Source organism: Stegodyphus dumicola, chromosome X2 (genome assembly GCF_044657685.1).
Source record: "Stegodyphus dumicola isolate Sdum_Otavi_A_Nest chromosome X2, ASM4465768v1".
NCBI lineage: Eukaryota > Metazoa > Arthropoda > Arachnida > Araneae > Eresidae > Stegodyphus > Stegodyphus dumicola.
Window position 1 is genome coordinate 29,399,309 of NC_140781.1, and position 14,378 is coordinate 29,413,686.

The 14,378-nt window shown below is 34.8% G+C and overlaps 1 protein-coding gene across 4 annotated transcripts in view; it reads right to left on the minus strand.

Moving 5' to 3' along the window:
* Btk (tyrosine-protein kinase Btk29A) overlaps positions 1-14,378 on the minus strand; it is a 160,509-nt gene that overhangs the window by 86,155 nt on the left and 59,976 nt on the right. The window contains exon 1 of one of the 4 annotated variants that reach the window (XM_085810004.1): positions 8,264-8,308. The exons of the other annotated variants lie outside the window; for them this stretch is intronic. The gene's annotated coding sequence lies outside the window, so the exon portion shown is untranslated. Of the gene's footprint in view, positions 1-8,263; positions 8,309-14,378 lie in introns of those variants that run through there. 4 annotated transcript variants of the gene reach the window in all.

A 14,378-nucleotide genomic window follows, 5' to 3' on the forward strand; every position in this document is an offset into this window, starting at 1 on the left:
TCTAGTTTGCGTTATTTTATTCATAAGTCTCAAATAAAAACAATTATTGTTTATATGCCATTAGAAAATAACCAAAAAGCAGCGACCACAATGTAATTGAGAAACAGTCCTTAGCCGTGAAAAGGTTGAAAGCCATTCGGTTATGACTATTATCTCACATACTCAGCTACTTCGCATACATGAAACATAGCATTCGACATGAAAAACTCAATATTTACTACAAATTCATTCGTGTAACAAATATCTGTCTTTCTACACTTATGGCTTTAAAAAAAGGTGTTATTTATCTTACAGTTTATCGTTAAGTAATACATTTTCATTGTACAAAGTTGCATTCATTCGAAGGATTCAATTTGTATTTTCCTCTGTATAAAACTGAATGTAGAAAAGTTAGATGTTTAAACAACCCCCACATTTTCTCAAGATCCCAAGCGAGATTGTCCGCTCCTTGTCAGCTCTCCCCCTGAAAAAAGGGATTGTAAATTTACGACCTGACCGCATATGAGGGTATTTCGGCTCTAACTGTCCAACTGTTCGTCCCTTCATAGGAGGCAAAGGTAGCCCACCTATTAAGTGCCTCCATAATAAAGTGACCACCGCTTTTGACTTTAGTAAGTGGCCAGCGCGTCTGTGATGATGACTTGAGCCATCCATTGGCGGGAGAAAAAATATCAGATCCAAATTGTATGAATTATTTTTCAAAACCATTTTCTAAAATAATGATGCGTGAAATAAATGTATTTTGTATTGTTTCAATTATAAAATAAGATAATGATACTGTAATAAAAGAAATCCTTTTTAACCTACTTACACTGACTATTGTTACGTCTGACCTTGATGACAGCTTGAAGTAACCACTATACCAAAACATCTAAGTATGAATGATCCAAGGTTAAGTGAAAATAAAATGACAACAATTTGAAATTTGTAGATGTTTAATCAAGTAAATGAGAGTCTGATGCTTTAAAAATTATTTCGTTATCAGTCTAGAAAACTCTATAACATCATTTTATATTTTTATTCAAAGAATCTTCATGACATATTATAAGTACACAAGGGTTATAATAGGGAAACAATATTGGATAGGATCATAAGTTTAAAAGTTAATGAGACAAATTTTAAGTAGCAAGTTTCATTTTTTAACTTGTGAATATCAAAACATTAACTTGATGTATAGGCATAAAGTAGAGCTTTTATTGTGCGTACTTCGATAAATCGAACTAAATGCTGACTGTTAGATTCCGATATCTCAGATTATTAAATTTTCAGTTTCCTAGGTTCTTAAATGTTGGAAACTTTATAGTTTGCATGATTGTTTATATATATTTTTTTCAGACTATAGTAGACTGTTTTGTAAGACTGTATTTATCAACATGGAATCATAAAATATTAATGAAGCTCATTCCTGTAATTTATACTTCCAGGTAACTCATAAGGTTAAATTAGGGTCAGCGATGTCTATTAATCACTGAAAAAATTCAAAGAAAATTTTTATTTTCATCCAATTATTGAAAACCACATACGCATTTAAGGCTGAAAATATTCAAGTACAGCAAAAGCCATTACGAGGGAAATTCTGTCAGGTTGTTTCTTCCACATATAAATAATCGTCATGTTAAAAAATAAAAATAATATATAAAATTAAAGAAAATAATGTTTACTTTCATGGTTCAGTTCTCAGAATTTGAAAATCCATGAAGTATTCCACAAAATTTCACGCCATAAAAATGTAATCTCAACTATAAGCGATTAAAACATATAAATTGTTCTTTTTTTTAAGCGTTATGAATAGTTTTCAATTTTTCAAAATATTTTTCTACTAGTTATAAATATTTTGCTAGTTATAAAACTATTCCTAATCTTTTCCTAAATCAGTGTCACTTTCTTGCATCCGTGAACTTTCGGTAATTTCTCGTGAATATCATGTATTCCAATGACAGATCTTATTTTCTTCTGCGAAGAAGTTTTATTTTACGCTCCTTTCCTTTCCTTTGTTTAATTTTAAATCTTATGTTTACATTTTCAATTTTATCTTTTTATTTTATTTGCTTTTTTCTTAACAGTGGCTGCAAGCAACTTATTTCCAGAAAAGCTTAAGATAAATAAAGCTTAGGAAAAGAAAAAGAAAACAGAACAGAATTCATAAGAGCATAGGATTACGTTAATATATACACATACATTAGATTCTCAGCACCAGTTTTCACGTATGAATTATTCATCATTTGAGACAAAGACTTAAAACTAAGAAACATTAACACGGATTTTAGAAATGATGGGTGGGTATAACCATCCTTTTGCAGATAAATTATGAAAAACCTCGTATTCTCATGCATATTTGACTAGTTTATTTTAACGTCTAAAATTACATTAAGAACCGAACACGCCTGCACGTGTATTTCCATTATCCAGGGTATGTATATTAGCAATGTGTAAATTCTTTTGCCGTTTTATACCTGAATATATATATGCATACATTATTTTGGAATAAAAGCTTCCTTTTCACGTACGTTTTCTTCTAGACAAGTTGTTTTCGAAAGTTGCTTTTTGGAAATATTTCTTCAGTTTTGATTGTTTATATGAGATCTTTTATAATTTTTTCAATAAGTTAGAAATTAAGATATTGCGTTTAGAAGCCTTCTTCTTAAATGTATCTGCTTTATTAGGAGTTTCAAAGAGAGTTTTAAAAAATTTAGCCTTGCTAAAATTAGAAAACAATTTTTCAACTACAGCTTCAAGAAAGAAATCAAAAATGAAAAGCTATCCGCCAAAAAGGAAAGATGCATTCATAAAGGGTTTCCTAAGAGAAATTGGCCTCATGCTTACATAACACACGAAGCAATCACAAAGACACCCATGCAGACAGCCCGTTGGATGATCTCGAGCCTTGGTCGAACTACCCGTAGTTAACAATTTTACTTACTCGGTTCTTTGTAGCCTACGTTAATGTTTAAGTTAAAATAGTACGCAAGAAATATATCCATATCATATCGACATTAAGCCCAATATTATATCGAACATTAAGTAACGTGCTTAATGCTTGAGAATAATTCCTATTAAAATATATAAAATAAAAATACTTTATTTGTAAAACGATTATTATGAGTTAAAAGAGTTGAATGGAGGTAATTAATCAAGCATTTAGAAATATTTAATATTTAATATTTAATATAAATTTAAAATTGCTTAAAGTAAAAATTTCACAATTACTACCAAAAATATCTAGTTGTTAAAAGTTTTATTCAGTAAAACATACATCTTACAAACTTCGGATTTAAAATCGAAACTGCAGCGAAAGCCAAAATGCTCTTAAGTGATTATCTGACACCAGTCTTGTGTGAAAAAGTTTGTAAACAACACTATAGTGGATAGTTATTTTGAAAGGGAAATGGTGCATTGCTTTATAATCTGAATTTGAACCATTTTAAATAATTTTAGAATTGATCACGGATCAAGGAATTAAAAGATTATCAGGTATCGATAATACACAAACAATGTATACTATATTTTTTTCTAAAGCATCAGGCGCTAGCTTTTTATTTACGTAAGCAGTTACCAACTGTTATTGATTTCTGCTTCTACTTTAAACTCGAATAGTCCAGCTGTGCCGCCCTGATCCATATTAGTTAACGTTAGCGTTTTGGGCTGCGATACCGTTGGTCTCGCGTTCAAAACCCGGGGATAGAATGGATGTTTGTAAGCGTGTAATACCTGTGAGGCATGAAAGCACTTAAAATGCTGACGAGCCGAGTGGTTTGGTGATAAGAGAAAAGCGGATTCCCTTGGACGCATACCCCCGGGGTGTTTTCCACCAAAATTAGGGGGGACTGCACAGCTAATGAAGTTCATCATTGTTGAACAACCAATGTTTAAGTTCTAGTGTTCCGTATAAATCTACTTGCACCTGTATCTGTACCTTATGGGGTTCCACCCTTTTATCTACAACTAAATATGGGGGAACCTAGTGAACAGCTAAGCGAATAATCGCTTTAGTTCAGGAACAGTGATGTAAACTCAAGAAGGGTTAATTAACATTTATTGCTCAAAACTAAGAGTTACAGATGGCTCCTTTCTCAGGGCGTACAGAAAAGCCTCCACTTGGGCTTGAACTCAAAATATTAAGAAATGAGACTTAATTAATGCTTAACTAAAGAGATATAGCCGAAGCTATCCAAATTCTAAGTAGTTGCCCCCTAAATATCGAATTAGCTGGCGAAGCTATCAAGGGCCTGCAATACGGCCGAGCATAGTAACAGCTTAGAGAGACGTAGTAACAGCCAAAAGGCAAACGCGCGCTAGTCAGAAAATCTGAGGCTCTCTCGCGAAGTTAGTGGAACTTCGACTTAAATACTACTCTTACTCATTTGCATTAAACACGATTCTAAAAACACATTCTGGTAGGAAATTGTAAGCTGAAATTAGGATGGACAGGAAAGTAGAGCTTTAACTGAAGATAACTATTAAAATCTTAGGATAAACCTTACAACCTTTTATTATAAATTAATGTTTCAATATATATATATATATATACTGCTATATATATATATATATATATATTGAAACATATATATATATATATATATATATATACTGCTATATATATTCAATATATATTAGCATTCAGTTTGACGAAGTGCTTAAGTAATACCTACATTTAACCTTTCCGTTTAAATAAAAAGGTTATTTTGTGGTTAGGATGAATAGCATCTACTTCTCCCTTCCCCTTTGATGCATTATACTATTGGTATTCTACTATGGGATATTTCCTAAAACAAAGTATCCCGACTTTCAGAATGAAAATAGTCGTTATTTTTAAACTCACAAAACTTATCCTGCAAAGTATAACTATTCCTTGCTTTAAGATATCTTCACATCGCTGTTTACTAATCAGATCAGAAGTTCTTCTTGCCTGCTAGCCAAGCCTCCCTTAGCTTAATCTGCATAATTTTTCCCGTTTTTTAAAAAAGAAGTTTCTCTTTTCTTGATCCTATAAGATTCACTGGTTTTATTTTGAGGTTTTCGTTCATTCTACTTTGGTTTCTTCTGCATTGTATGTTTGATTAATGCAGTATTGAGATCTATACTCTCAATAATTGGAAGCCCAAAGCAGTATTCTTATGACTGTTTAATCATAACTCTTTTTAGTTAATCCCTTGCGATTGGCTTGAAAAACGAATCTGTTGAGTTGAAACCCGAAACTTGGCCCGCACATAAAACTATGTTTTTGTATGAAGACTGGGTAAAAATACGTCTTTCCCATCAGGCTATGATGACTTGTGTTATCAACATTTTCTCTAGTTTTAAATTTTTGTTATAGATTTTATTATTAATTTGAGTGGAAAAAAGGTATTGTAGGAAAATGTACTTAAAATGAGTTTTCCAGTTTCGATTAATATACAGGGTGATCAAAAAGTCAGTATAAATTTGAAAACTTAATAAATCACGGAATATTGTAGATAGAGAGGTAAAAATTGACACACATACTTAGAATGACATGGGGTTTTATTAGAAAAGCAATAATCTGATCAGAAAAGCAATAATTAGCATAACAAATTAAGACAAAGCAAAGACGATGTTCTTTACAGGAAATGCTCAATATATTCACCATCATTCCTCAACAATAGCTGTAGTCGAGGAATAATGTTGTGAACAGCACTGTAAAGCATGTCCGGAGTTATGGTGAGGCATTGGCGTCGGATGTTGTCTTTCAGAATCCCTAGAGATGTCGGTCGATCACGATACACTTGCGACTTCAGGTAACCCCAAAGCCAATAATCGCACGGACTGAGGTCTGGGGACCTGGGAGGCCAAGTATGGCGAAAGTGGCGGCTGAGCACACGATCATCACCAAACGACGCGCGCAAGACATCTTTCACGCGTCTAGCAATATGGGGTGGAGCGCCATCCTGCATAAAATCATACATTTTTAAAACTTTTTTTTTTGGTTCTAATAAAACCCCATGTCATTCTAAGTATGTGTGTCAATTTTTACCTCTCTATCTACATTATTCCGTGATTTATTAAGTTTTCAAATTTATACTGACTTTTTGATCACCCGGTATTATAACAAACACCTTTCAACCGAGTCCATGGAAGGTTATCTTTTCACTTAATTCTATATTTTGAGAAATTAAGCAGAAGTATAAAATGAATGACATTTCAGTCAGGTATAATTTCATTATTTTTAGCAGCCTATATTAAGTTAATGAAGTTTTACAAGCATCTTTGAACTATATATAATTCCATACTGGACAACGCTTGCTCTATTTTCAATCAAAGGCAATAAATCTTCTTCAGATTAAGGAATTAAAGATTCAGCTTCAGCCCGTTAAAGAGTTTCTAAAAGTTTCAGAGTTAAAACGTTTCAGCCCGTTTAAAGAGGATTTTGATTGAATTTAAATGAACTACAAAAAAAAAAACCTAATGTTGTTCTATATTTCATCTGAAGTTCAGATAGATATTAATAATGAACTTTTCTTTTGTAGAGACATTAGAATATTTTTTGGAGGCCGGAGAGATGAAAAATTAACAACGCCTTCGCCGGGAATCGAACCACGGACCTCTGGAATAACGGGTCAGCGTGCAGAACAACTACACCCCGAAGGCACGCTAGGAAAGTGGGAGAAATACCTTATACTTTTAGTGAAAAACACGAAGTTACAAATAATAAGATCAATTCTCTTGCATGTAATATAAAATTTTAGATAACTTCCGAAAAAAACTAAGATATTGCATAAAATATTCTACTTTATTTCTTCTGCTATTATCTAAAATGCATTCCAATATAAAAAGCGGAAAACTTTGCTGAATTAAGCAGCTGCAAGGTTCAGGAAAAACATTAATCATATAAAGGAGAGCAAGGATGCGGAAGAAAATATGCGTAGAATATCCAAAAAAGTAGCTCTTCCTTTCTGAAATCACTGGTGATTTCTTAATCCGTTTCCAGCAGCTCTTTTTTATCTGATTTATTGTGAACGTGAGAGAAATATTAAATTTCAACTCTACAGTTAGTGGAGATCATAACACCATGGCAACCAGCTACTATTTTTAACACACATGTAACATTTTTAGATCAATGAGATGTAAAGTACATCTCATTGATCTAAAAGCAAATAAAAAAGTCAACATTTTCTGTAATATTTCAAGGTCCACGCAGCTGAATTTGTTTTTAAAATGCATAGACTTCACTACTACTAGAATAAATAGTAATATCAAAATAATGAATACTTTAAGAAATATATATCTATATATATAGTATAATTGTTGCTATATAGTAATTATTATTATTATATATATCTATACATTTAATTTCCTTCATATCTTTGTGATTTTAGTTCGAAATTTATTGCCTATAATTAAGTAGACTAAATATATATATATATATTTTAAAAATTGTTATTACTGCTTTGCTTGATAAATTATATATATATATATATATATATATATATATATATATAAGGAGGAAATAAAAGCTAAATTAAATTAACAACCGAATTATAAAACTAATTTATTCATTCAAGTAAAAATAAAACTTTTTATGTAAATATTTTATTTATTTACTATATAACGTTGCGCGCCTCTAACTAGCACGCAACCAAGAGGTGACTGTGAAAGCTTGTATAAACCACAGAGTCTTATAAAGGGTTTAAGTCCCTTTTTATTCACCGTACTAATTTACAATTGCGTTCTCTTGACGCTTACAAACGGTGCCAACTCGGCAGTCAAAATAAAAATAAAAACCTGAAAAGAAATTAAAGACAATATTCTAACTACGAGGCTCTCTCAAATAACTAACTCACCGCGTTTTACAATACGGCTGCTAATTCAGCAGACTTGAAGCTCACTGTAACAATTGCAACTACTTCCCGCCAAGCACATAGGCCGCAACGCGGGGTTTTTCAAATCTCTATAACTACCTCCGCGCTCGCTAAGTAAGAATAACTCTCTCTCACCGAACTTGTTTCCTTCTATTTAAATCATACTACTTCCGCTGATAATTTGAATGCTTGCGCGTTCTACTCAAATTTACATATTCTGGCATTGGCAGTTCCAGGGGAAAGTAAGGATTGACAGGAAAGATAGTTTAAACTTAAAATAAATGTTAGTTAAAATAAATATAAACCCTACATTTGCCGCTGCCAGAATTTGGAAAACTTGGAAGCAGGTCCTACAAACGACCTGTTGTAAGTTTATCTAATTCTGAACTAACTGGCGAAAGCCTCGTTTACACAAAAATAATCTTATGTAACAATTAAAATTCTGTTACTCTTTACAAAGGTTTCTTCTTACAGCAACTTTTCCTGGACTTCATCAATCAATCTTGGTCTTTCCTTCCAGCATCTGGAAGGAATAAGTATCAGTATCTTTCTACATACATTATAATTTACACTTTCTTGACACAATACATTTTTGTTTTTAACGTTTCGTTTTTCTTAGTTATTGCTTACTTCACATTCATTCAATTTTTCAAGCATTAATTTAACTTTACCCTGGCTCTCCACCGTGTGTGGTGTCAAACGGGAATATTCGTGTTTTAGTCTTACAACACTTCCCCTAACCACCATGATTTGTTAGAATTCAACAACCAAATAGACACACCTTACTCGACATTCTACAACTCAATGAGCTACTTTAATATTCTTAAAAATTCAAATGTAGGTGGAGAACCCTACAAAACACATTCATTCTAGCTTCCCCCTCATTCATCTTTAAACATGCAGGCTTTCGCTCTAAAGCATGACTTTACAGTTTAATACTTAAATTTTGACTTCATTGCTTTTAAGCATTCACTTTTAGCATCTACAATTTTATGCTTCTAGACTAAATTCTACTTTTACATAACATGCAAGTATTTACATACATTTACAAAAGTTTAATACATATGCTTTTTACAATTTACCATAAAATGAATAAGAGAAATAAATTTTTACTTTACTCAATCTTCGCCAAGCTGGCGGCACTGAAACTAAAATTCTTATTAGTACATACAAGAATACGAAGTTATTTTTATCTCCGGCCAAATTTTGGCTTTAACATAACAGAATTAGTCTTTCGACCAACAGAAAACGCTTGTTTTTAGCTTTTACACTTAAAGAAAATAATACTTTTGCCTTAGCTAAATAAAGTAAAACAAAACTAAGTCTCAACCGAGACATATTGACTTTCGTCAAAACATAGAACTTCGTACTTATGCATAACATTTCGGAACAAAAGAGAAAAATATTTATAGAAGGTTTTAACTTATCTTTGAGTTTTCGATGCTTGAAACTCCGTCATCCGTTTTTGACAAAATTGATCCCAAGTTAGAGGTGTCATGGATGTCAATCTTCTCCTTGTTGATCTCCAATTGTCGTCCCCGTTGATCTTTCTTTTGCGTCCTCTACATGCTGGCCTCTTGACGGAGTAATCGTCTGGTTGTTGGCTTTTGCGTTTCTGCCTGGGACGGCTGGTCTTGACGTCCTCCGGTCTGGAGTCCTTGAATTTCTTCTGTTCCTCGTACTTCTGTGCTTCCTGTTGGCGTTTCAGTTTCCGGAACGGCGGCCTTGCTGGCACCTGACTCTGTGGCCGTGTGCGCGTTCTTCTTGATGTGTAATTCCTCCTGCCATCCTTTGTAGGTGGTGTTTTTCTTTTTACCACGGTTTCTTTACCCGGTTCATCTGTACTTTTGTTTTTCTTAAACGCCGGAGTTTGATAATCATTTTTTCTTTTTGATACCGACGTCCGGGTTGTAGAAGTGCTAGGTCTCTCTTCAGTTCTCCGTTTCTTGGGTGGTGGAATAGTTGTTGCAGTCTCTGGCCCTTCTATTTCGTTTAGACTTGAGTCCTGCAAGAAACTTTTAAGGATTTCAAAATCATTGGGATTATAGTATTTTTTCACCTGGTCGGGACTTGCTTTACAGATTTCCCCTCTCTCGTTTTTAAGATATAAAACTACTCCTTTGATTTCCTGAATTACATAGGGGCCTTCAAACTTTGGAGCTAGCTTTGCCATAAAATTGTCTGGGGCACTTGATAAAGAAAATTTCCGTTTCAATACTTTATCACCAACTTTAAAATCTGCTTCACGGCGTTTTTTTATCGTAATAAATTTTCTGCCTATTTCTTGCCGTATCCGAGGTTTTAAGCGCCTGATCAATTAGTTTTTGCACGTCCTTTTGTTTGAATTCCTGCTCTCTTTGTTGCACAAAGAATAATTTATCTAAAGGCGTAATTAACTTTCTGCCTAAAAATAATTCTGCTGGAGTTTTTCCCGTAGTATCATGATGTGCCGTTCTTAAAGCATAAGCTAATTCATTTATGTAGCCATCCCAGCGCTTGTGATGTGTGCTAACGTAACTGCGAATTATTTTTACAATGTTTTTATTAACTCTTTCTGCTATGTTAGCCTGTGGTCTATACGGAACCATTTTGATATGGCGTATATCAAGTCCATTGCATATGTTTTCAAATATTTGACTAATGAATTGTTTTCCGTTATCGCTAATGACTTTTATCGGTGCACCGTATTTTAAAATGTATCTGTGTAAGAATGCATCTGCGACTGTTTTGGCTGACGCGCGTTTAAGTGGAACAATTTCTATCCATTTTGAAAAATGATCTACTATTACTAAAAGAAAACGATTTTTATTTAACTCGCTCTGGGGGAAGGGACCAAGGAGATCTATGCCTAAAATTTCATTCGGAAATGTAGCGCGAATGCTATTTAAGTACCCGGCCGGGCTGTAATTAATATCATTTATTAACTGACATTGATTGCAGGACCTGACATACGCCGTTACTATTTTGTATAATTGCGGGAAATATACCGCCTCGCGTACCCTTTTTAAAGTCTTTCTGACCCCGAGGTGGCCCGCTGTTTTTTTTTCGTGCAACTCCCTCAAAATGCTTAATCGAAGCGAGGCTGGGATGACTGGCTTATACTCAAGATTTTCGTTCGTTGTTTTCGTATAGAATAATAAATTATCTATTATTTCATAGTTTTTTGCTCTATTTCTTATCGCATCGATATCTGTATGCTCAAAGCCTTCGGGGGTCTTTCAAATAAGCATAGATATTTCCAAATTCAGGATCAGCTTTCAGTTCAGTAATAACCGTATCTCTAGAATCTAAAATTTTTGAAGTCAACACAGCGCATTTAAGTTCATTACCTTCCTCGTCCAGTTTTATACGAGAAAGTGCGTCAGCTACATTGTTTTCCTTACCCGGTTTATATTTTATTGTGATATTATATTCTTGGAGTTTTAAAGCCCATCTTATTAACCTGGGCGTTAGGTTTTTTCCCGAGTAAAGTCTACCAACAGCCGCATGATCCGAAAAGACAGTTACTGGCGATTTGCCGAAATAAACTCGAAATTTGTGTACAGCCATTAATACGGCTAATGTTTCTCTTTCTGTAGCTGTATAATTCCTTTGTGTTTGATTCAATGTTTTACTAAAAAATGCCAGCGGATGGTTATTTTGCATAAGAACCGCACCCACCGCATAGTCTGATGCATCTGCCGCAATTTCCAGGTTTTCGTCCCCCTCAGGGAATTTTAAAACAGGGGCATTAATAAGCGCTTCTTTTAATCTTTCAAAAGCCGTGTTAGCTTCCGCTGTCCACGTAAATTTACTCTTTTTTCTTTTGATTACTAAGAGTGGTTCAACAATATTAGCGAAATCTTTTATGAAAGATCGATAGTAAGAACATAGTCCAAGGAAAGACGAAAGTTTCTTGGCGGTGTTGGGCGGTGGGAAATTCTTAATAGCTTTTATTTTTGAATCTTGCGTTTCTATACCCTTTTGCGAAATTTTATAACCGAGATATTTAAGTTCTTTAGTTGCGAACTTGCATTTTGAGGCGTTAATTGTAAGACCGGCCTCTTTTAATAATTTAAAAACTTGTTCGAGATCACTAATGTGTTGTTCCAACGTACTACTCGTTATAATTATATCATCTAGATAAATTAAAGTTGATTTTCCTAGGACAGGCTTTAGAACAATGTCCATAGCTCTCTGGAATGTTGACGGGGCCCCACACAACCCAAAAGGCATGCGTAAAAATGCATAAGTGCCCGATTTTGTTATAAACGCGGTTTTATGTATATCTTCGGGTCTCATAGCTATTTGATAGTAGCCAGACGTTAAGTCCAAAGTAGACATATATCTCGTCGATTTGATCTGTCTAATGATCTCGTCTATAACCGGCAAAGGGTAAACTGGGAATTTAGTTATGCTATTTAGTTTTCTATAATCGATAGCAAACCTCCAAGCCCTTTTATCCGAAGGAAGAAACTCGTTCTTTTTCCTACATAGTACGACTGGACTCGCGTATTCACTATTTATGGGCGTTATTATTTTATTCTTTAACATCTCCTGAATATGTTCTTCGATGATTACGTCTTTTTGTTTGTCATAGCGGTAAGGTTTAGTCCTACAAGGTTTTTCGGCATTTAATTGAATCTTGTGAGTTACAATCTGACAGTTTCCCGGCTTTTCTGAAAACAAATGAGAAAAATTACTCACCACTTGCTGTATTGCTTTACTTTCCTGGTCATTCAAATGGCTAAGGTCCAATTCAGGTGTCTCCACCGGTTCCACCACCCTCTGGTCCATCTCCAGCACCACGGAACTATCTTGAAAATTTAATTTGGCCCTCGCGGCCCTTAAAAAGTCCATACCTAAAATAAGAGAGTGTTGGAGGTGTTTCACCACAAAAATTAATACTTTGAGATTTTCCTCTTTTACCTGTACGTTTAATGCTACTTTCCCGATGCAGTGACATGTTTTTCCTTGCGCCGCTATAATTTCCGTATTTCTGGTTTTAAAGAGTCGTATCCTATAAAAATTCTTTTTGAAGAACTTTTCACTCATGAAATTGCCTTCTGCCCCTGTATCGATGAGGGCTTCTACTGGTACATCGCCAACCAGGACTTGTATAATTGGTAGCTGTGAGTTTTTTACGATGACTGTATTTAGATGTCTATTTGAGGGTTTTTCTAAAACTTCCGGGGTCTGGACCCTCCCTTTCACAGGCCCCTCTAGTCGTTTAAAGCTTTCCTTTCAATCTGTGTCTTCTGGGTACGCGGATGCTTATTTTCAAATTTTCTTTTTGGGCCTTGCCCTTCAAGTTTCGATGCGTTAGCTTGATAGTTCTTTCCCCCATATGAGCGATTTCCATTTCTTGTTTCCTCCTTCCTTCTGGTACTTTGAGAATATGTTTCCCCTCTCGCTCTTTCCGCGATTCTGCGATTTTGAAACTTCACCGCCAATTCGAAAAGTTCCTGCAATGTGGTTGGGTTTCTAATTTCAAAGTAGTCTTGGACAGCGGGTAACAATCTTGGTAATATTATTTCAATAATCTGCGCATCGGGTTTTTTCCCATACAACATATCCGTTAGCTTGATTTTTCGTAAAATAAAGTCCGTCAATTGTGCTGTATCCCGTTGATAGAAACTATATAGCTCGGCTTCCAGCCGTGCGCGATCTTTCACTATGGGGAAGGCCTTTACTAACGATTTTTTGAAATTTTCAAAAGTATACGTCGGGCTTCCAAATTCACCTAGAAGAAATTTGCCTATATTTTTCCACCATAGCGCGGCCTGTCCTCTTAGTGCTGATGTGGCGATAGCAACTTTTTGTCTTTCGGGCACAGGATAGAGCTGAAAGTGGTTTTCTATACCTTCTAAAAATACGGACACCGAATTTTTTCCGTCGAAATAGACGTTTGGGTTGATTGATGCTCTCAAAGTCTGGACCAGGTATCCAAATCCTTCTAACTGCGTTGTCATTTCTTGGTGTTGTCCAGCGGCTTCCATCCAGTTTTCGGCCATTTCAGTTCGATAAGTGTTCGGGCGCCAATATAACGTTGCGCGCCTCTAACTAGCACGCAACCAAGAGGTGACTGTGAAAGCTTGTATAAACCACAGAGTCTTATAAAGGGTTTAAGTCCCTTTTTATTCACCGTACTAATTTACAATTGCGTTCTCTTGACGCTTACAAACGGTGCCAACTCGGCAGTCAAAATAAAAATAAAAACCTGAAAAGAAATTAAAGACAATATTCTAACTACGAGGCTCTCTCAAATAACTAACTCACCGCGTTTTACAATACGGCTGCTAATTCAGCAGACTTGAAGCTCACTGTAACAATTGCAACTACTTCCCGCCAAGCACATAGGCCGCAACGCGGGGTTTTTCAAATCTCTATAACTACCTCCGCGCTCGCTAAGTAAGAATAACTCTCTCTCACCGAACTTGTTTCCTTCTATTTAAATCATACTACTTCCGCTGATAATTTGAATGCTTGCGCGTTCTACTCAAATTTACATATTCTGGCATTGGCAGTTCCAGGGGAAAGTAAGGATTGACAGGAAAGATAGTTTAAACTTAAAATAAATGTTAG